Source organism: Pogona vitticeps, chromosome 8, assembly GCF_051106095.1.
Source record: "Pogona vitticeps strain Pit_001003342236 chromosome 8, PviZW2.1, whole genome shotgun sequence".
In the NCBI taxonomy this organism is placed as follows: Eukaryota; Metazoa; Chordata; class Lepidosauria; order Squamata; family Agamidae; genus Pogona; species Pogona vitticeps.
In genome coordinates, this window is record NC_135790.1 from 22,650,516 (window position 1) to 22,673,107 (window position 22,592).

Genomic DNA, 22,592 nt, shown 5'->3' on the forward strand with positions numbered 1-22,592 from the left:
CTTGTTTATGTGTGTTATCTGCTTGTTAAATGTTTGTCAATCCGTATTCATCAGATTTTAAGTCTAGATGAATACAGCTCAACAAATATTTTCCCGTTTTTATTCGTCCTTTGTAAATTAAATTAAAAAACAAAACCTATTCTGCCTACTGGCTGGCGGTCAGCTGAGCAGCGGGCCGACAGGCAGCCACCCGCCCCCACAGTCTACCCCATCCTCTTCCTCTCCCTACCTTAGCCCCCCATCCCTGCCAACACCCCTTTACCATAATTGCTGCTGCTGAGGTCTCCATCTGGCCTCCGCAGCCACGGCACGTAAAAAGGGAAACTGGCTGCCCTTTGCAAAAAATGGCAGCTGCGGCTTCATTTAGGGTAGGGAAGCTGCAGCCACCATCTTTGCAATGGGCAACCTGGATTCCCTTGAGGCAGGCTATGAGGTGGTGGGGTGGCAGCAGGGGAGTGGCGGTGGCAGCGAGGGTGTTTTTTTTTAATAACCCACCCCGAATCAACAAAGTTATTCATGGGGGCAACTTCGTGCTGTGTGAGTCGTCAGCTTTTAATGACTCACAAAGCGAGACGACTTGCCAAAATGGTGAGTTGTGTCCATCTTTACTGACAGCTACTGGATTTTCTCCTCTCAGAACTGAGTATCACTGGCCATTCTCCACACTGACAAATCACATAAAAGCTGGACCCATTGCATCCTAAAAACTACAAACAACCACCATGTGGCTCCTCCTTTCTGAAGTTAACAGTAGACCTTCTGCGTGACTGTCTACTGTGTAAACGAATACCGTGGATTTATTCTCTTTCTCTCACTGTGTTCTTTTGTTTGTACTGTGTCCATAACATCAACACATTTCAGCAGGGGCCTTTTCTCTTTTATTCTCTGGGCAGCACTTCATTGAATTTTAAGTAATAAGGATGATAGTGATGATGATGGAACCACAATAGCAAGGCTGTCTGGGAAGACCCCAGTACTGTCCTGCCTTGTTATTTACTTTAACATTTATTGATCATGCTTCTCTGAACAATTCATTCATTCAAAAGGGCCCCCAATAAAATATCAATAAAAACTATCATCATAAAGAAAAAAAATATCTATAAAGCAAACAGTAAAACAGTAAAGGAACGGGAGGGAGAAGAGGGAAGATAAACAGAATGGGAACAACGGTACAAAGAGCATTCGAGGTTTCGGTTGGCCAGGGTAGAACGGCAGATTTTGCTGACTGAGGCAGAACGTTCAATGGCACCTCCTTTGCCTAAAAGACTGCTGCCTACTTCTGTTTAATAGTAGAGAGGGCTCTAAAATTATTATTATTAATAATAATAATAGTGAGCTCTCCAGTCAGTTCTGACTTATAGTGACCCTTTCAGGGTCTTCTAGGTAGAGAATACTCAGAAGTGCTTTACCATTCCTTGCTTCTGAGAGCATCCTGTTTCTGTGCAGCTTGCCCAAGGCTACCCAGGCTGGCTCTTCTCTCAGGAGGCACAGTGGGGAATTCAACTCTCTACCTCTGATCCTGCAACGGGACATCAAAGTCATTGAGCTATTAAGACAGGTGGCTCTAAGATCAGCATCCTTAGAAAGGAATCACAGAGTGAGATGGGAAGTACCCATCATCTCCCTCATCAGGGTCAATAATCGTGAGCAAAGTCAAACCTCATAGTCTTTTCAAGATCTGAAATGCATTAGGGTGCAATTGAGGCTTTCCATAAGAAGAAACATAACTCACCTCAAGAATTTGCACATTTTGCAAAGACATCAACAGGGTTTCAAAGAAATGAAATACAAATTTCTTGCACTGTGTTTTCTTCTCTATAAAGGCCTCGCCCTCCAAGAACTTCTTTTTTGGGAATGGGCCTCAGTTTTCTCTCTATGCATTGATATTATGCATTTGTCTTGTTCCTTGGCTAGACACTCATGCCTGACAAGTTCGCTTGAGATGATTTCATGCTCAGAAAGCCTAGGGCTAGAGAAGCTCATGAAAATTGCTATGTGATGTGCAGAGGCTTTTGATGCAGTCTTAGCCAATGATTCATGTGAGGAAAGCAGGACATTGCTCTCTCCTTAGAACAGAGGTATCCAGACGTTGTTGGACTACAGCTCCCATAATCCTTTGCTATTGACTCTGCCAGTTAAAGACTACTGTAATAGGAATGACAGTTCAGCATCTTCTGGAAAGACATCTAAACTGAGCAGAAAGGAGAATTAAGGATTATACATTTTTTTTAAAAAAAATCTCTATGGAGATTAACATCAACCCTGTCTCCATGCAGAGAGATCTTGAGTAAGGGAACCCTCTGGTGCATGCCAGGTCCCCATCAACCTGTCCTCATCAACAGGCAGAACATTGACCAAGGCTCACCTAACAAACATCCCAGGCAGGTGCATTCAAATCCAGTGTCGAATGATGAGATAGAAGGGGAACACACACAACTCTGTCTCACCAAGAAGAAGAAGAAGAAACAGATGGGTCTAGAAAATGGAAACCATCCAGTTCTGCCTTTCCCACAATGCCTCCTTGACTTGGCATGCTCACTGCCACAATCATGTCTGGCATTTCTCTGTCTGTCACACAGTTTAAAAACAACCTGCTTTTATATTGTTCCGCTCACTCGTGAGTATTCTTACATAGGGACCATGGCTGCCAAAGAACAGCGACCAGCTCAGCACGGGCACAGGGAGCAATTTCACAGCAATACAGCAATACAGGGCTGACAGTTCCGAAAAAGAAAATAATATATTGCACTCACCCTGGGGGGAGGGATTTGAGGACAGACAGAATGTTATTTTCCATCTCCTGCCAGACCACATGGCTGGGCTAACAAGGAGACATTGCTGTGATGTTTTATTGACTGTTCACACCTGCAAAATCTTATCATTGGCCTCGGAAACTGTGAAAGTCTGTACCTATTCCAGGGCTACTTACATAGAGAGAGAGAGCTGTAACTCAGTAGTGCAGCCCATGTTTTGCATCACCAGTTAAAAGAAACAATACAAACAGACTATGCGGTTGTTGTTGATGTTGTTGTTGTTTAGTCGTTAAGTCATGTCCGACTCTTTGTGACCCCATGGACCAGAGCACGCCAGGCCCTCCTGTCTCCACTGCCTCCCAGAGTTGGGTCAAATTCATGTTGGTTGCTTCGCAGACACTGTCCAGCCATCTCAACTTCTGTCTTCCCCTTCTCCTCTTGCCTTCACACTTTCCCAACATCAGGGTCTTTTCCAGGGAGTCTTCTCTTCTCGAAATGCCCAAAGTATTGGAGCCTCAGTTTCAGGATCTGTCCTTCCAGTGAGCACTCAGGGTTGATTTCCTTCAGAATGGAGAGGTTTGTTCTCCTTACAGTCCAGGGGACTCTCAAGAGTCTCCTCCAGCACCACAATTCAAAAGCATCAATTCCTTGATGGTCAGCCTTATTTATGGTCCAGCTCTCACTTCCACACATCGCTACTGGAAAAAACATAGCTTTGACTATGCGGACCTTTGTCAGCAAGGTGATGTCTCTGTTTTTAAGATGCTGTCTATGTTTGTCGTTGCTTTCCTCCCAAGAAGCAGGCATCTTTTAATTTCGTGGCTACTGTCACCATCTGCAGTGATCATGGAGCCCAAGAAAGTAAAATCTGTCACTGCCTCCATATCTTCCCCTTCTATTTGCCCGCAGGTGATGAGACCAGTGGCCATGATCTTAGGGTTTTTTTTTTTATCTTGAGCTATAGACCATTAAGAGATTCTTTAATTCCTCCTCACTTTCTGCCATCAGAATGGTATCATCTGCATATCGAAGGTTGTTGATATTTCTTCCGGCAATCTTAATTCCGGTTTGGGATTCATCCAATCCAGCCTTTTGCATGATGTATTCTGCATATAAGTTAAATAAGCAGGGAGACAATACACAGCCTTGTCATACTCCTTTCCCAATTTTGAACCATTCAGTTGTTCCATATCCAGTTCTAACTGTTGCATCCTGTCACACATATAGATTTCTCAGGAGATTGATAAGGTGGTCACGCACTCCCATTTCTTTAAGAACTTGCCATAGTTTGTCGTGGTCCACACAAAGGCTTTTGTGTAGTAAATGAAGCAGAAGTAGATGTTTTTCCGGAACTCTCTGGCTTTCTCCATAATCCAGCGCATGTTAGCAATTTAGTCTCTAGTTCCTCTGCCCCTTCAGAATCCAGCTTGTACTTCTGCATTGTGCTAGGAAGACACAGTCTAAGTAGGGGTGTAAATTCTGATTAGAACAGCCATTCCATCTTTCATGAGGAGAACGGAATACTTTTCTCTCTCTACAGAACAAGGAATTAAGGGTTGCTGCTTATTTGTTTTGTTTTCTTTTCAGCCAATGTTTGTGAATTTTATTATACTTTTTGGGGAGCAGGTTGTATTTAGTAAAAGTGGGCAGTACTGGGAATGTGCAAGATTTTTATGAAGATGTTTATGATTGTATCAAAAATGTAGAGGAACTAAATAGGACTGGGTTTAATTGTATAGGCAGTTGAATTCTATTTTTGAGAGGTTCACAGAAGGCCTTCCAAAACATGTAAAGCAAATACAGCCTCAACAAATATGGATATGTGATTCCCTGATGCCCTGGGTCCTCCAATACATTGCAGAAAGATGTTTGTCTATATAATGCAGTTTAACTGAGGTTAAGTGTCTTCTGTGTACAAGATAAAATTGTGTTTCCTTTGTTGCTGCTGAAATAGTTTTTAATGTCTGTTTATTCCTCATGGTTTTCCATTATAGAGCAGCTATTTTTGAAGCAGAGGGTTGCAATAGGGCAGTAGCACATGATCTCTTTGCCCTTGAAGGAGGCGATAAGATAGTTTAACAAAGCAGAGACAGAAGGGCTGTCTGGGGAGAGGATGAAAAGCGCAAGCAGAGTGATGTGGTTGGCCAGCAACATCATCTATGAATAGGGACAGCCAGCCTGCATTCTTTTGCATTAAATGTCTTATTGTGTAGATTTATTTACCTGTGTAAATGTATTCCTTTATATATTTAAAAGGTCTATACCCTACCTTTCAGCAAACTATTGGTTCCAGAACTGGCATATGATACCAGGCATAATGCCCTGTATCAGTGAAGGCCACTGAAACAACTTAAGGAGGCATATAATAAAAAAAAAACTGCAGTATATAACTGGAGCAGGGATTTATCAAAGCAAAATCATGGACATCTATTTGAAAAGTTCAGAGGTGAGTGGTACTCCTCAGACAGAAGGAGAAGCTATAAGACAGTGTTGAAGGCATGCTTTAGGAGCCCTGCTTAGCAGAAAGGTAATCAAAAATGCTTTAAATAAATAAAAACATCAGGTTTGAGGAAGTGAAGCAACACCACCAACAATAATGTTCATCCCTGAGGAGGAGGAGGAGGAGGAGGAGGAGGAGGAGGAGGAGGAGGAGGAGAAGAAGAAGAAGAAGAAGAAAGCAAAAACACACCTAGAGTAATTTACCCAAACATCTCAATGAGAACTTGGCATGCTCAGTGGACATGGTATGTTTGCTCATTATTTAGGGGAAAGAAAAAGCTAGAGAAGTGGAGCATAGGAGCTATTTCTAGAGGCACCACTTCAGATTGCACTGTTTTGTTCTTAGTTGCACTTCTGCTTTCACAGGCCAAGAGTAAAGAGAAGACGTTTCCAGATGGCATGTGCAAGGTGACACTGATCCAGTCTCACAAGGCAGTGCCACAACACTGGTACCACTGCCAAGAAGGCCATGTCTCTGGTGAGGTTGGAGATATGTCTAAAGCAAGAGCAACAGAAGCAACTGAAGATTTTACTAAGTAGGGGAAATTCATCTGAAAGCATTTGGACACCACAGAGCAAGCCCTGGGTTGATAGATCAAAACCAGAAACGTCATGTCTGACAACTGACAGGTAGCCTGTGCAGAACTGTCATCACTGGGAAAAAATCAAACATTCACAAGCCCTCTTCCTGAAATATTACGATTTTTTTCTTTTAGACTCAGAGGCAATGGACTGGAGGCAACCATTAGGGCTTCAGGCTTTGCACCAGGAAATTTATCGGGCAATCAAGAGTACTGGGGGCTTGCTTTGTTGGCAAATTTTATTTTTAAAAAATCCAAAAATCTCTCTAAGTCTTCAGTCAAATCCCTGAGGATCTTGTTCCTTGAGAGGACCAATGTTCTTCAATCAATTGCCATTAACCCCCTAACAGTTACGGCACTGATGGCTTAAAAGTTATTAACAGCTGACAAGAAAAAGCCTCGCAGCGCAGTGGTTAAACTGCTGTACTGCAGCCAAAACTGTGCTCAAGATCTGGGGTTCAATCCCAGGTAGCTGGCTCAAGGTTGACTCAGCCTTGTATCCTTCTGAGGTCGGTAAAATGAGTACTCAGCTTGCTGGGGGTGGGTGGGGGGAAAGGTGTAACCTGCATAATTAACTTGTAAACCACCCAGAGAGTGCTTGAAGCACTGTGGGGCAATATATAAGCAGCACGCTTTGCTTTGCTTTGCTTTGCCAATCGTAGTGTTAGATGCCTGCATTCCCACTAAAACCATCTTACTTGGAAGATAGTAAGGCAGTCCCCCCCCTTCTGATACAGCCCAACTTCCAAAGTTTCCCCATGGTTTCTTGATTTCTGCCATCGTTACCTGTTGCTAATATTGGGTGAGCCTGCTGAACCCTCACTAGAGTTGAAGCAGATTGTATTTTAGCAAAGCCATTTATTTTTAATGGTGCAGTCTCTACTTGTCTTCTTTTCTATCCAGCCATTGACAATTCCTCAGAAAGTTCAAGCTTTCTGGGGAAAAGAAGGTTAACAATGATAATATGAGTGAGGATATTTACAAGGCACCATGTGGGAGAAGGTATCGCTAAACTTTCTCGGAAAGAAATGGAAGGTGATGAAAAAAACTGGGAAGGGAGCATTCACCATTCCCTTCTGATCTTGCTGAATTGTGGTTATTATTTGCTGATGACACACAGGTGTTAGTAACTTAACAGATGCACTTCCATTGTTACGTACAGCTTCATAGCAAGGCTCCTAGCACAAGTCTTCTGGGGGGGGGTTCTTGTCTAGGAATGAAAGACTGGCCTGTAGATTTGGAGACTGTGAGGTTAAATACAACACAGTGAGTAGTACTTCTGTTTCACTCACACAATGCAAGATGACAACATCTGCAATTACAGGTTCTTGCAGTAAAAGAAATATAAATACAGTCACAGGTAGAATTTCAAAGGCTCACGTGTCTACCTTCCCCCTCTCTTTGATGAGGCTCAGCTTCCGTAGCTTTCAGTCAGACCTTAACCACTGGGTTTTAACAGAACCTGGTAACAGCTCCCAGACTCCATGCTGAATATGTGTGCAGCATTTAGACTGTTTTTTTTTTTAAATATCTCTGTTCCAAATTGTATGGCAAGAAGGCAGCAAAGACTTCAGATGAAAGAATGCAAGTGGCATAAAGCAAAGCCCAGGGAAGAAAAAGCACAAAGCCAAGGCAGCAGAGGGAAGCGCTGCTTTTACAAGGGTATGTCTTGTGGATACAGAACCCATGAGACGGTGGTTAATGGATCAAGAGATGCTTGTAACTAAAGGGAGAGAGAATTCATGCAACGATAACTAGGTTGGGAAGATAACCCTGTGATGTGTTTGGTGCAAAGGAGAAATTGCACCTTATCCAACCTTGTTCAGGAGATGTTGGGAGTGCTGACTGGCATTCTGGAACCAATTAATTAGCAAGGTTCTTTTGCTGCTCTCACAAATGGGACTTTTCAAAGAACTGCAGAAATTATACCTGGACTGAAAAAAAAACAAGGGGAAAGAGATGAGCTGGATTAGCTTGAGGACAGGGAAGACATTTGGTGGAGAAAACCAGCTAGGTCTGGATTTGTCCAAGGGGACGATGCTGCGACAGGAGGAAGCCTCATCGGTAGGTAACACCATAACTGTATAGCCAACCAGAAATGCTGCAAATTCACCACACATTATTTTCTGGTTGAAGTGGAAGATGGAGAGGAGGACAAAGATCTCCTGGTACTGAGATTATAGATGTCTAAGGTATTGACCAAGGTACCCAGTATTCTGGTGTGGAGAGAATAATGGATGAGGACTCAGGAGATCTGGGTTCAGTTCCCCAGCTCTGCCATGGAAACTCACTGGGTAACTGGCAAAACTGCTCATTAAATATATCACTTATCTTGAAAACCCTGTTAGGGTCACTATAAGTCAGTTCTGACTTGACCGCAGATAACAGCAGCAAGAGATTAACCACTAGAAATGGTTCAGGAGTCTCCCTGTTACAAATTCCTACAGAAATTGACCTGATCTGCACTGCACAGATAAAAATGAAAGTCAAAACTTAATAATCCACCAGATTTCATGATGCTTGAAATGCTTTGAAAAAGTTCATTGCAATTTAAATGCTTCATTCATTCATTCTTTAAAATTTTATATGCCACCCATATAGTGGCAGGCCACTGCTCTGGGTGGTTCGCAACATAGAAAAACCCATCCACTCCACCCAATCCACTTTTTCCATAGAAACTAGGCATATAAAGAAATTCTTCTAAAAATGCATTTACATATTATTGGAAAGATTTTTTTTAAAAAATGCATTTTGATGGGAAACAGAATGAAATGAGCAGCACAACATGGGAAAGTGATTAATGTAATTAAAAATAATTAATAATTAAATGACGTAGATTTAAAAAAAACAGAAAAGATTGACTGGTGAAAATACTGAGTTGCAGCCCAATTTGGACTTGCTTACAGTAGATCTACTGAAATCAGTGGAACAAGTTATTATAACTACAGCCCTATTCAGTGGCTACCGTTCTGGTCATCAACATGCTTAGGCAGGAATGACTAGCCACTCCCCTCTCCACTGGCATTTTCTCCATGTGGAGAGCGGTGTGCCCAAGGGGGGGGGGGATAACCTTGCTCCTGGTGCAGACTCTGCACCCAAACAAGCATCTTGGACAATCAGGCCTACACTTAAGCAAGACTTTCTCTTCTTCAGAAACATCTTTCATCAGCTGGAGAAAGTGATGATGTAAAAGGGAGACGACTCATTCCTTCTCTCTGAGGATTCTGATAACAACCACAGAGGTAACAACAGAATAGGGCTTAAGTTTCATTTGCTTCAGTATGTCCACTGGAAGCATGACGAAGTCTCAGTCCAACACGCTGTCTGAAAACTACTTTTTGTTCTTTTTTTGGTGATGTGGAATTAGCTGATGCTTTTAAAGTGTTTCTTCACTTAATGACACATTCCTCAGTGTGCTCACATGTATTAATACATGTGGTTTCCTCATACTTTTCCTCGCTATTCATTTCTCAAGTCATTTGCATTCGTCTATGGGCAATCACTTCCATTGATTTTTTAGTGGGAGATGATCTTTCAGTACTCCTTAGCGCTCAGGCAGTATCTAATCGGTGAACATATTTAAATATAAAGAGGGAAGACAGGATGGGGAGGGAAATATGCCCATCTAGCAGGCCAAACTATCAAAGAAATTGGAAAATAGATTGATACTGATTCAAAAAGGATGGGAAAATATACCAGTGTTACTGGGTCAGATGCATGCAATGTGAGTGACTTGCTGTATGGATTTATTAATGCACATCTTGTAGATAAATGGACTACCACATCCTTGCAGTATCACTGAATTTCACCACAAGCCCAGTTTCAAGGCAAAGTCATAGGTTCCTGCTTAAGTGAAAACTATTCCAAAGGCATTTGAAGGGAGAAAAACATGTGTTAATAAGTTCTACTAATGTTTCTTCTTGATTTCCCATCACCTTTAAAACAGGGTAAAAGGATGCCATGCTTCTACAGAGATATCAGTGTTTCCTTAGCCTCTTAGTGATTTCATATTATATACAATTTCTTTCCTTTTTTTAATGGCCACAATTCCATGTCTTATCCATGTTACATACAGCACTGATGTTACCTGTCTGTCATGGGTTTGGAGGGAAAGTTCCATCCTATGGGGAGTGGAAGGCGGGACATCAGGAGGAGGGGCTGTACTGTATATATAGGTGAAGCCTGTGTGGAGAGTTAAGAGACACTGGGATGTGACGAAGCAGCAGCTGGGAAGAAGAAGCTGGTGTGGGAGTCTGTGTGTCAGACAGGGTACTACTGTGTGTCAGAGTACCAACCTGATAGGTTCAGGTGTCTGTTGGTTAGCCAGAACTGATAGGTTCAGGGTCTGTGCTTCAAGTTAAGGGTTCTGTGTGAACCAAACTGTGTGTATGTATGAGTGAAACTAAGCCACGTTACTATATCTTATTCACCTGATCATTTTATTTTCCCTGTGTGTTTTTTTAAATAAACCTTATTCTTTTATTTGTTGAAAATCCATCCCTGGTCTGTGTGACTTCTTACAGGGAATGGTTGGTGGCAGCTTAGTTAACGTGTGGCATATCCCAGTAGGTCTGGGTTTGTCACATTGATTGGTGTCCAGCGTGTGGGATACGACTGGTCCAGTTGTCCAGCGGTCCAGCAAAGCCTTGGCACGTGTGCCCAGAGCAAGGGGGGTCTAGTCAGGGACAATCTGAGGCGCGTAGGTAATCTTCTAGGTGTACCTCACGGGGAGGTGCGCTAGTGGAAGAACGTGCCAACTGGGGAGACTAGATTAGAGTGCTCTGAGGCAGCCTGGTTTTGGCGGGAAAAAGGCTGAGGCAAAACTGTGAAATAGAAGTGAGCTAGCTTGCCTGCTGAGAGGCCCAGCAGAGGGGGTAGACTCCAACTTGCTACAGTTGCAAGTTAAGTGCTGAAGGAACAGCAGCAAGCTCTAGAAGGCTGGTTCTGAGGCAAGAAAAAAAAAAAGTGGTCGTTTTATTTTGAGGCTTGACTTTTTAAAGCAGCTTGTTCTGAGGGGGGATTATGCCCTTGACTCGAAGCCAAATGGCAGAAATGGGTGAAGTGAATGACCCCCAGGTTGACCAAGGGTCTGAGGATGAATTTAGCTCAGTGCAAGGTGACAGCACAGGAGAGCAGAACCCAGAACTCAGAAAATTGCTCCTAGCCCAACAGCATGAACTGAGGGTGAGGGAAATGGAAATCAGAAGAAAAGAAAGAGCTGAAATCAGTCAGGCAGAGGCAGATGCCAAGAAAAGGGGAATGGACATGAGGATCAAACAGATGGAACTGAAACACCAAATTAGAATGGTACAATTGGAATTGGATTTCCTAAATAAGTGGATTAACAATTTATCAGTTGAAGAAATGTCAAAGAAGGAAAAGTATGAGGCTCAGGTCAGACAAAGTGAGCAAGATCTTGAAAAATATACTCAGCAAAAAGACATTAAATTAAAAGAAATCAGAGATAAGACTGAAGAAAAAGTAAAAGAGATAAAAGCTAGGGCTGAGGAAGAAATTTTACAGATCAGGACTGAGTTTGAGGCCAAGCAAAAGGAGCTGGATTTGAGAATAAAAGGGAAAAGCCAGCAAGGGGGAGGGGCCCAGGGTGAAGGGAAGCCCTCAGACATGAAACCAAGACCTCAGATTTTGGAGGGAAAACCAAAACAAGAGGAGAAAGACTCCAAGTACAGCAGAAAATGTTATTTCTGTCAGGGAAAGGGCCATCTAATCTCAGGGTGTGAGAAATGGAAGCAGATAAAGGGAAATGTGCCTCATGATTCGAGTGGGACCAAGCCAAAAGCTGTGTTCTGTGTCCAGAAAGAGCAAGGCTCATTGTCACTGAGGGAGCCTGTTGCCATGGCGACTCAATCTGGAACAGTGACATCTGCTGATCAGGCTGAGGAAAATGGTCCTCTTGTAGAGGTCAGGCGCTGCCTGTTGGTGAGGACAGATTCCCAGTTGTTTGAGACAGCAGGGGTGGACGTAGGAATACTTGACCGTCAGTATCGGGGGCTGTGGGACACTTGTTCCCAGGTGACCCTGTGCCATCCAGATATTATTCCTAGGGAATATATAATCCCGAATGAGAGCATAAAGGTAGCAGGGACTGAGGGGCAGATAATCTCACTGCCAGTCGCAGAGGTACCTGTCAACTTTCAAGGCTGGAGGGGAGTTTGGCGGCTAGCGATTTCATCGACTCTGCCAGCAGCCGTGCTCGTGGGAAATGACCTGGCTGAACATGTGAAACGGGTGCTAGTGATTACACGCTCACAAGCCACCACGGGGACAGTTCAGGGGGGTAATGATGAGCCAGAGACGGAAGCAGGTGGGGGGAGTTCAGAAGCTGTGGTGGAAACCTTAACCACAGACAGCAGATTTGGACAAGAGCAAAAGGCAGACACCACTCTCCAAAAGTGTTTTGAACAGGTGACTGACGCCCAGCTAACACCTGAAACCCCAGTGAGATTTCTGGAGAAAAAGGGGATTTTATATAGAGAGACCCTGAGGAATATCTCAAAAGGGGGAGATGGGATCAGAAGTCAGCTAGTGGTACCTGAAAAGTATCGCCCCATGATCTTACAAAGGGGGCACTCTGACATGTTTGCTGCACACTTAGGGGTGAACAAAACACAGCAGAGAATCACACAGAATTTTTACTGGCCTGACATAGGGAAGCAGATCAGGGAGTTCTGTAAACAATGTGATGTGTGTCAAAGGCAGGGGAATAGCCGCGATAGGACCAAAGCAAAGTTGTGCCCTTTGCCTGTGATTGACACTCCGTTCAAATGCATAGGGGTGGATATTGTGGGACCTTTGCCCAAGGCCACAAAGAGGGGGAACAGGTTCATTCTCACAATTGTGGACCATGCCACAAGGTACCCGGAAGCCATACCCTTGACTAACATTGAAACTAACACAGTGGCAGATGCCTTGGTGGGGTATATGTCCAGGATGGGATTTGCCTCAGAAATAATCACAGATTTGGGAGCATCGTTCACATCAAAGCTCATGAAACGCTTATGGCAAATCTGTGGAATTAAGCACAAGGAAACCACTGCCTATCATCCTGAAAGTAAGGGGTTAACTGAGAAGTTCAATGGGACTCTAATGCGCATGATTAGGGCTTACTTGGCAGAGAATCCAAACAATTGGGACCAGAAGCTGCAATCCCTTTTGTTTGCTTATCGATCAGTGCCACAAGCCAGTACCGGGTTCAGTCCATTTGAACTTTTATTTGGGAGAAGGGTGAAAGGGCCCCTTGATTTGATCAAACAAAATTGGGAGCAGATCACCCAGGATGACCCACAAGACGTTGTAACATATATAGACTCTTTAAGGCATGACCTAAAGAGAAACCTAGAGCTAGCAGCAGAGACCCTGCAAGCTCAAAAGGTCAGAAAGAAAGCTTGGGATTACCAGAAAGCCAGGGAGAGGCACTTTAACCCAGGGGAGGGAGTGCTTTGGCCTAGGCTCTGCAGAGAGAGCAAACTGCAGCTGGGTATCCCAGAAAGAAAATACTTGGGTCACATGGTAGGGGGAGGAGTGATAAAACCCCTGGAGGCCAAAATAGAAGCTGTTCGTGATTGGCCCAGACCCAACACCAAGAAAAAAGTCAAATCATTTCTTGGGTTGGTGGGCTACTACAGAAAGTTCATCCCAAGGTTTAGCGAGATTGCGGCTCCGCTGACCGATCTGACGAGGAAGAAGGCTGATGACCGCATCCCGTGGACCAGCGACTGTGAGGCGGCGTTCCAGAGGTTGAAGGAGGCGTTAATCAACTATCCAGTGCTGCGTGCTCCAGACTTCGACCGGGAGTTCATCATCTACACCGATGCGTCTAACAGCGGGGTAGGAGCAGTTCTTTGCCAGGAGGATGAGAATGGTGACCAGCATCCAGTGTCCTACCTGAGTAGGAAACTCCAAAAAGGTGAGAGACATTTGGCAACCGTGGAGAAGGAGTGTTTGGCCATAGTCTACGCGATCCAGAAGGCCAAGCCTTACATCTGGGGAAGACATTTTGTTCTGTGCACTGACCATTCACCACTGCAATGGTTAAAGACAATGAAAACCCACAATAGCAAACTTATGAGGTGGGCTTTAAATCTACAGGACTATGACTTTGAAGTGAAGGTGGTCAGAGGGTCAGTGAACTGTGTTGCTGACGCCTTGTCAAGAAGACCTGAAGAAGGAAGACGGCGAAAGAAACATGGACTATGTATATATATTGATGACAAAAAGTTAAATGTACCTGTTTTTTGAACTTGGTTTGTATGAATAAAGGTAAAGTGATGTAATGTATATGGTAAATGTTTAAATGCCTAATTGATATGGTTAACTTAGAATGTAAGTATAAGTAAGTATGATATGGTATGTATAACTGTTGTTGTGTGTTTTATCCAGGTTGTTTTTTGGGAAAAAGCACGTTAGCTTTCCCCCTACAAAACAACTTATAAAGAGGGGAGGTGTTACATACAGCACTGATGTTACCTGTCTGTCATGGGTTTGGAGGGAAAGTTCCATCCTATGGGGAGTGGAAGGCGGGACATCAGGAGGAGGGGCTGTACTGTATATATAGGTGAAGCCTGTGTGGAGAGTTAAGAGACACTGGGATGTGACGAAGCAGCAGCTGGGAAGAAGAAGCTGGTGTGGGAGTCTGTGTGTCAGACAGGGTACTACTGTGTGTCAGAGTACCAACCTGATAGGTTCAGGTGTCTGTTGGTTAGCCAGAACTGATAGGTTCAGGGTCTGTGCTTCAAGTTAAGGGTTCTGTGTGAACCAAACTGTGTGTATGTATGAGTGAGAATAAGCCACGTTACTTTATCTTATTCACCTGATCGTTTTATTTTTCCCTGTGTGTATTTAAATAAACCTTATTCTTTTATTTGTTTAAAAATCCATCCCTGGTCTGTGTGACTTCTTACAGGGAATGGTTGGTGGCAGCTTAGTTAACGTGTGGCAGATCCCAGTAGGTCTGGGTTTGTCACAATCCATTCACCCTCTGTTTGTAGATCCTGACAAATAAAATGAATGTTGATTCACTTTCTGAGCCAACTTTCTGAGAACGTCTGGCCACCCAAAACAATCTTGGACTGTCAGTTTTCTCAGCGATCTGATGTACCAATAAGATCTCCAGCTGGTCTCTTCCCTTAAAGGAATCTCCCTCCTGCCTAGGCGTTGCAGTATCCACTTAATAGAGTACAATTTACACAGCCAAGTTGTTGTCATCTGAAAAGGAGAGCTTGCACTGGGCAGAGATAAGGCAAATTGCTTGCCTGGACTGTAACTCCTTTCAGCTGAATGTGTTGACTTGCCAGATCCTAGGCTTTGGACTGGAGACCAAGATTCTGATGCCCGTTCTCTCAAGTCCCAAGCTCTGGACCTGAAATCTCAGGGAAGGATCGTTGCCAGTCTGACAATGCCAGATTTTGGAGTTTTGCTCGGGACTTCAGGATGAACTAACACAACATGTCCAGTAGCATGCTTGTATTTTCATCAGTTCACATGTTCTAAAGCTGTGGCGGTGGCTGCTAAAATTCAGACACTGTTCTTCAATGTCATTGCAGGGGTCTCCATGGTCTGCCACCCACATGCCATATTTGCAGAAGGATCTGCCTCAGTGACATCAGAAGGGCCCACCCTCTAGTCTCAGCCTTTGCCTATGAAACCTCAAGTAATGTTATACTGCCTGGCGTGCTCCGGTCTATGGGGTCACAAAGAGCCAGACATGACTAAACAACTAAACAACAACAAAGAGTGGTCAGTGGTGGGATCCTTGGAATCATAAGTATCTGGCTCTGGGTATCACCAGTATTTTAAACTCCATGTTTTACATACTTTATCTCAGAGTTGTTGCTATTGTTTAATGGTTAAGTCATGTCCAACTCTTCGTGACCCCATGGACCAGAGCACACCAGGCCCTCCTGTCTTCCACTGCCTCCCGGAGTTGGGTCAAATTCATGTTGGTCGCTTTGGTGACGGTGTCGAACCATCTCATCCTCTGTCGTCCCCTTCTCCTCTTGCCTTCACACGTTCCCAACATCAGGGTCTTTTCCAAGGAGTCTTCTCATCAGATGGCCAAAGTATTGGAGCCTCAGCTTCAGGATCTGTCCTTCCAGTGAGCACTCAGGGTTGATGTCCTTCAAAACGATAGGCTTGTTCTTATTTCAGAACCACTGCCACCTTGGCACCAGTTGCAAAGGAGGGGTGGTACTGGACTGAGCAAGCTCAGACACTACTGGCAAGGCAGACACTGCACCTAACTCAGTAAAAAGCAGCTTCCCATGTACTTAGGTATCTTCGCCTGGCATTTCCAAAATAGCGTTGATGACTCTGTCCATAAACTGTGCAGCCTACACATTATAGAAAACCACTATTAAAGCAGGCCTGCATTTATATACACAGCCACTCCATTGACTTTTGCACTTGGAGTTTATAAAAACTCAGCATCTCTCTTGTAAAAAAAAAAAAAAAGGGAGAGAGGGAAAGAGAAAGATTACTTTCCTTTCCAATTGTGGCACAAGATTTTTTTTTCCTTTTAAAAAAGCGTAATATTTGGCCATGTCCACATTTTTCTTAACCTCCAAATTGATCAGCCTTATCTTCCTTTCACCCAGATTATACAAACTCTTCTTTATCAAACAGAGCATCACCTTTCATTGTGTTTCACCTCTTGATACTGCCTTACTCTCCCAATCATCTGCGGGGCGTTGTAATCTTTCTGCCGAAGGCAAGGGCAGACAGACACAGACAGCCGCTACTCAAACACAAATCGAGACCCCCAAATTGATTGTACCACCTCTTTTTTTCTAAAGAAAGAAGATGCTACGCCATGTTGAACACTCTTGCCAATGAGAATGTGGGGAAAGAAATAAGAGTGGGTGGCACTGGGGAAAAGAAACCGTTCTGTTACAGGGCAGTTATCAGTGACACAGGGAATTTAATCTTTGCAAATTTGGATGCAACCTGAATTGTTTCATCATCATCATCATAATTGCATGCCGTCAAGTCAATTCCGACTTATGGTGACCCTTTCCAGCCTTGTCTAGGTAGAGTATAGACCAGTGGTGTTGAACTGTGGCCCTCCAGATGTTCTTGGCCTTCAACTCCCAGAAATCCTGGCCAGCAGAGGTGGTGGTGAAGGCTTCTGGGAGTTGAAGTCCAAGAACATCTGGAGGGCCACAGTTCGACACCACTGGTATAGACAGAAGTCCTTTACCATGCCCTATATCTGGGTGCACTCTGAAACCGTGCAACTTGCCCAAGGCCACACAGGATGATGGCTCTTCTCACAGGAGGCACAGTGGGGAATCAAACTTCCAACCTCTACTGAAACCACTGAGCTATCCATTCAGCTTGAATTGAGCCATGCCTCCAAGATATAGGACATCTCTGGATCTGCAGGACTCCAACAGTACCAGGGAAATGAATGTAAGAACTTAAGAAGAGCCATGCTGGATCAGACCAAAGACTTGTCTAGTCTGACATGCTGGTCTTAGTTGCCAGTTGCCTGTGACAAGCCTGCCAGCAGGACCGAGCCCTCCATTTACCAACCTGATGCACTGCCTTTGATACAGGAGGCCATGCACAGCCATTGTGGCTAGTAACCATAGACAGTCCTAGTCCTTGATGCATACATTTATTGAATCCATGAATTTAGATTGGATCAATCTCTGTGTGTTTATCTGAGCTGAAACATCCACAAGGAATATGGGAGGCATCCAAACCAAATGTCCGGAGAAATGTTAGACACAGGCATTGTGTATCATGCCATTAACTTCGGGAAATGTATTCAAGGAAGCAGATGAATCGCTGGTTCAGTTCTGACTCCCTCCCTCTTCCTTCCCCCGTTCTCTTTATTCAAGAACTCCTCTCCTCCCTCATGCCCTCCTCTAGTCCTCCTCTCCCTCCCCTGTTTTCACTTCTTGGTCAGAGAGTCAAAGAAAGATGCGCATCATTTCCCGCTGGGAGGAGACTGGAGACAAAGATCTATCAATTTCTAAGGCTATACATGTAGGAAAAAAAATTCTTTTTTTGTTGCTTTGTTTTCATGCCTGCCTGTATCAATTCTTTAAAAGAAAATACTACCATTAATAATACATGGCTTGGTCTGTCTGCTTTTCTTTTTCCTCCATGATCCAAAATGGCTTGGTATTCACGCTGGGGGAAAACTTGTTTATGCCAAACTTTGCTTTGTATTGTGGTTTTTTTTTTTTGTTTTGTTTTTTTGGTTAGGTACTCTTGAGTCTCCTGTTGGCTTCTGTGGATGATTATGTTTATTTGTTTAGAAACGAATGCCTTGCTCACATGGCTTTGCTTGCGGTGACAGAAAATCACCTAGGGTATTTTAGTTAGCTATGAATCAACTTTTACGACTGCCCAACACAACGTCGGTATGCACACTAGGCTCTCTATAGAAGTCCAAAATCACATTTATAGTGAAGCCAATAGAATTAAAATCGATGTCTGATTAATTTGCTAGAAACGCTTTCTTAAGGCACCCATAAACCAGCAACATGAAGACTTCACACCAGTTCACAACATTTATAACTAAAAAGTTCAATTAGAACTGTACCCCTTGAATATTAATTTTCATTTCTCCTTCATCTGAATCCAGTCTGGATTTATGTATGATATTTCTGTGAACCGACTGAAGAGATAAGGGGAATAAAATGCACTCTTGTCTAGCACAAGAAGCCATTCTGTCTCTCCATGTTCTGTCCTAACAGCAACTTCTTGTCCACACCACAAGTTACACATCAGGACAATTAAGTGCTGAGGAACACTTGTTTCTTTCAAAACAACCTATAGTGTCTCATGATCCACACAGTCAAAGGCTTTGCTGTAGTCCATAAAACAGAAACACTGAGATATACAAGTGCTTTTCCTCTTTTGCCCTTTTTTGTGATGCATTTTTCTTTCTTTCTGGGCCAATGACCGAAGCAGCTACAGACGCTGTAGTTCCCATTTTGTAGCTAAGATACCAACACCTCATCACAGTCAAACTGTTTCACATTCTATCCAATTAACAACCGACTAGAATGTTTTTCAGAACATAAAACTCCAGATTGCTGCCAACATTTGTCCAAAAATGTGTGCGTCGACCTTTTAAGTGGGAAGCGTTCATTGCATGGCCTTCACTAAAAGCAATCTGGATACTTTGATCCCAACAGATCACTTTCCGCCAAGCTCCGTCTGCTCCGCAAGAGGTCACTCGAGGTAGTACCCTGTTCCCCTTCAGCTGCCACAGCTTCCACCAAGCAAGAGGCCTTTCTGTCAGCACCAACTATGGCTCCAGAAGAGGGAGCAACACCTTGCCACTGCCAATTAGGGCTCAAGCATCTCGGCCATGGTCTCGTCCTGGTCTTAATCAGCTGCCTGTCCTTATCAATAATTGGCTGGAGGCAAAGGAGAAAAAATGCCAGGTTACAAGCTAATATTTCTCACACCCTGTCCTGTCATGAATCATTTTGCCTCCAAATCTGTCACCACTAATAATAAATGTGGATAGAACAATTACCACGGCTAAAATCACTTCATGTGTATTATTCAAGAGAGAGGCTCCTATTTGTGTTGTTGTGTTTTCACTTGCCATGGTGCAGCTTTTTAAAGGGGAAAGAAGACGGGGCTAAGACTTATGCCAGGATTAGAGAACCTGAAGTTTTGCAAGTCACTTGCTGCTGCATTTGCTCAGCTTGCTTTCAAGTCTTTGATGTTTCCCTCCACGTTGCCCAGTGTTCCAGGTGGGGCCGGCACATTTCTGCTGTCTCGGTTGATCCTCTGGGAGTTGTTTGTGTGCACATGCAAAACAATGCACGCATGGCACAGGAGGAGGAGGAGAGGTGGTAAGGTGGCAAAGAGGAAAGACACCTTAAAACCCTGAAGCCCTTGAAACGATGCCCGCTTGGGATCCAGTTCTGCTCACCTTCAAGCTGCAACCCCCTGCTGTCTTTTCTCTTGGATCAATAAATACATGTGTTTTGGCAACACAAAGAGTGGGAAGAAAAATACGTCAGAGGGACTTAAAACCACAGGAAACTCCACACAAAGTGCTTACAAAGTTGAGTCAAGTGCTCCATACACAGTTTTCTAGACAACTTTGGAAAAAGAAGCAGAGGGGAATAGGGAATTCAGCATGCATTGTTTACAGGCAGAACAAACCAACGAACGCAGGTAGGGTAGAACTCTAAATCCAAGAAGAAATACAGATAAGAAGGATATCAGAAGAAACAAGATGTGGAATCTGGCTATTAATGATAAATTAACTCATGAACTGAAAGTTAGAAAAGGAATATTGAAAACTCATTGTTTTAAGGAGATATGCAATGCTTTCTTAACACATGCATTTGTTTTTTTAAAAAAAGGTTATACCCCAACACAAGAATCATTATATTTCTGGAGCGAAGTGGGGTATGTAGTGTAAAATACAAAACAAAACAATTTAATGTAATAAATAAATAAATAAAAATCCCGATGGTGGTGGGGAAGCACAGCATATTGTGAGGTACTATGTTTCATATTTTAGTGGGTGTTTTTGTTGTTAACTTTTCTTTTTTTTCTTTTTTCTTTGGAAAATAACAATTAAGAAAATATCAGAAGAAACGAAATATGATGAACTTTAAAAAGAATGCTTACATTTATTTCACTGCACTGCCACTGAATTTTAACCTATATTGAAAGCATTGTCTGGAATTCTGAGAGCAACTCAGACAATGTCAACTGCCAATTTTGAGAGGAGGTTCACTTTGATTAGGTGCCAGTGAGAGTCGGGCAAGTTGAAAGGTTGTCTAGCTTCTCGCACAGAGAGAGAGAGAGAGAGAGAGAGAGAGAGACTCTAAATTGATGTCCTTTCTACCAAAACTGCCTCCAAGAACAGTCATGTCTCTGTCTCCATCTGTTTGTGAGGTGACACAATAAGGATGTTCACCAATAAAGAAGGATGTTCACTCATACCGAGGTCTCCTGCTCCTAACTCTTCAAAGCCATCCCACCTAACTGTGGTTGGGTCTCATTCAATGATAGCATGAACGTTTCACCATCTGGATCTTGCTGATTATTTGAGTGACTGACTGACTGACTGATTGATTCAAATTGTATCCCACTCTAGTGGGTTACAACATAAAACTTTCTCTGCCTTGCACTCTGACATTTCCCATTCACACTTTTGACAAGTTGCACAAATGAGTCCACACCACTCGGGCATCCAGACAGGGGTGTGGTCCAGCAATGCCAAGTCCAGTGGGGTCTTGACTTGAGAACTTAATCCGTATTGGAAGGCGGTTCTCAAGTCAAAAAGTCTGTAGGTCAAGTCTCCATTGACCTACAGTGCATTGAAAACCGATTAATCCCGTAACAGGCCGTTTTTGTTCCATTTTGGTTTTTTTCTGGTCTGTAAGTCAATTCTCAGGCTGCAAGTGAAACCTAAATTTTGCGGCCAGAGAAGTCTGTAACTCAAAAAGTCTGTAAGTCAAGCTGTCTATAAGTCAAGGGTCCACTGTATTGCTGCTTTTTACAGATGTTGCTTTTTTGGAAAATATCCTCTTTCTCACTGAAGGTGGAATACAGCATATTTGTGGGAAGCAGAGGAAGGTCGCCAAGATGCTGGAGTGAAGCCAAGCTGCTCCACACAGTTTCTTGTACACTGTCAAATCAGAGTAGTTAATTGGTGTGAGATCAACTGAAGGCAACCTGTTCTTTGCAGCCTTAACTGCCACCAAGCTCAAAGCAAGCTAATTCCCACCTCAGAACAGATTTCATTTCACTGTATGTGGAGGAGATGCAAAATTGGGCAAGGAGTCACATTTTATTGACGTCATTTCATGCAATGGTAAGATTTTCATTGTTTTAGAAATTTCTGGCTCACAGTCCCCCATAATTGTTTCAGAGTCTGCATTCTACTTGTTCTGCATCTTCCCTTATTCTTGCATCAAAACATATCTTCTCCAATGTTAATGCTGATTATTTTTCTCCTGAGAAGGCCCTAAATTAAAAATATACCATCCAGGAAAGGAAGAAATGAGCAGTGCTCCTCTCCTAAATTTCTGAACGAAACATTCCTCAATTTCAAACACGTTATTTTCACCGTTAAATATTACCCAGAAGGGACAAATACATAAGGTGTTTCTTCACTTGCTGACAGTGGCAGGCTAATATTACCAATGCTCTAAAAATATACTTTTGGTTATATACTCTTGAATGTGCCTAAGAGACGAGATTTGAACCTTGGGGGACAAACATGCTCTTTCTCAAAAATCTCAGATTTCAGTTCTGATTGCCATGCTTCATTAGAGTAAAAAAACAATCTGTAGAGACCATGAAAATAGGAAGCTGCCTTTTACAGGGTCAGATCCTTGCTCTATCTAACCCACAGCTGTCACCACTAACTAGAGTAGAAACACTATCCTGGGTTTCAGCAGTCCCCCTCCCAGATACAGTGATGCCTCGCTAGACAGTTACCCCGCATGACAGTTTTTTTCGCTAGACATTGATTTTTTGTGATCGCTATAGTGATTCACAAAACTGTGATTCCTATGGGGGAATTTCACTGGACAATATTTGGTCCCTGCTTCACAATCCAATTTTCGCTAGACAACGATTTTGACAGCTCCCTCCGTGCTCATAAAATGGGTGTTTTGGGGACCTAAGCTTCGCAAGACAGCGATTTAAACAGCTGATCGGTGGTTCGCAAAGCGGCTTTCCTATGGCCGATCTTCGCTAGACAACAACGATTCTTCCCCATTGGAACACATTAAACAGGTTTCAA

At 43.3% G+C, this 22,592-nt stretch overlaps 1 protein-coding gene and 1 long non-coding RNA gene across 6 annotated transcripts in view; one reads left to right on the top strand and one right to left on the bottom strand.

Moving 5' to 3' along the window:
• Positions 1 to 22,592, bottom strand: part of LOC110078188 (opioid-binding protein/cell adhesion molecule homolog) — a 789,058-nt gene that overhangs the window by 58,910 nt on the left and 707,556 nt on the right. The window lies entirely within an intron of this gene.
• LOC144584213 (uncharacterized) lies at positions 2,628 to 9,241 on the top strand. The gene is made up of 2 exons (XR_013538326.1): positions 2,628 to 5,497; positions 5,619 to 9,241. It is a non-coding gene; the product is annotated as an uncharacterized LOC144584213 (long non-coding RNA).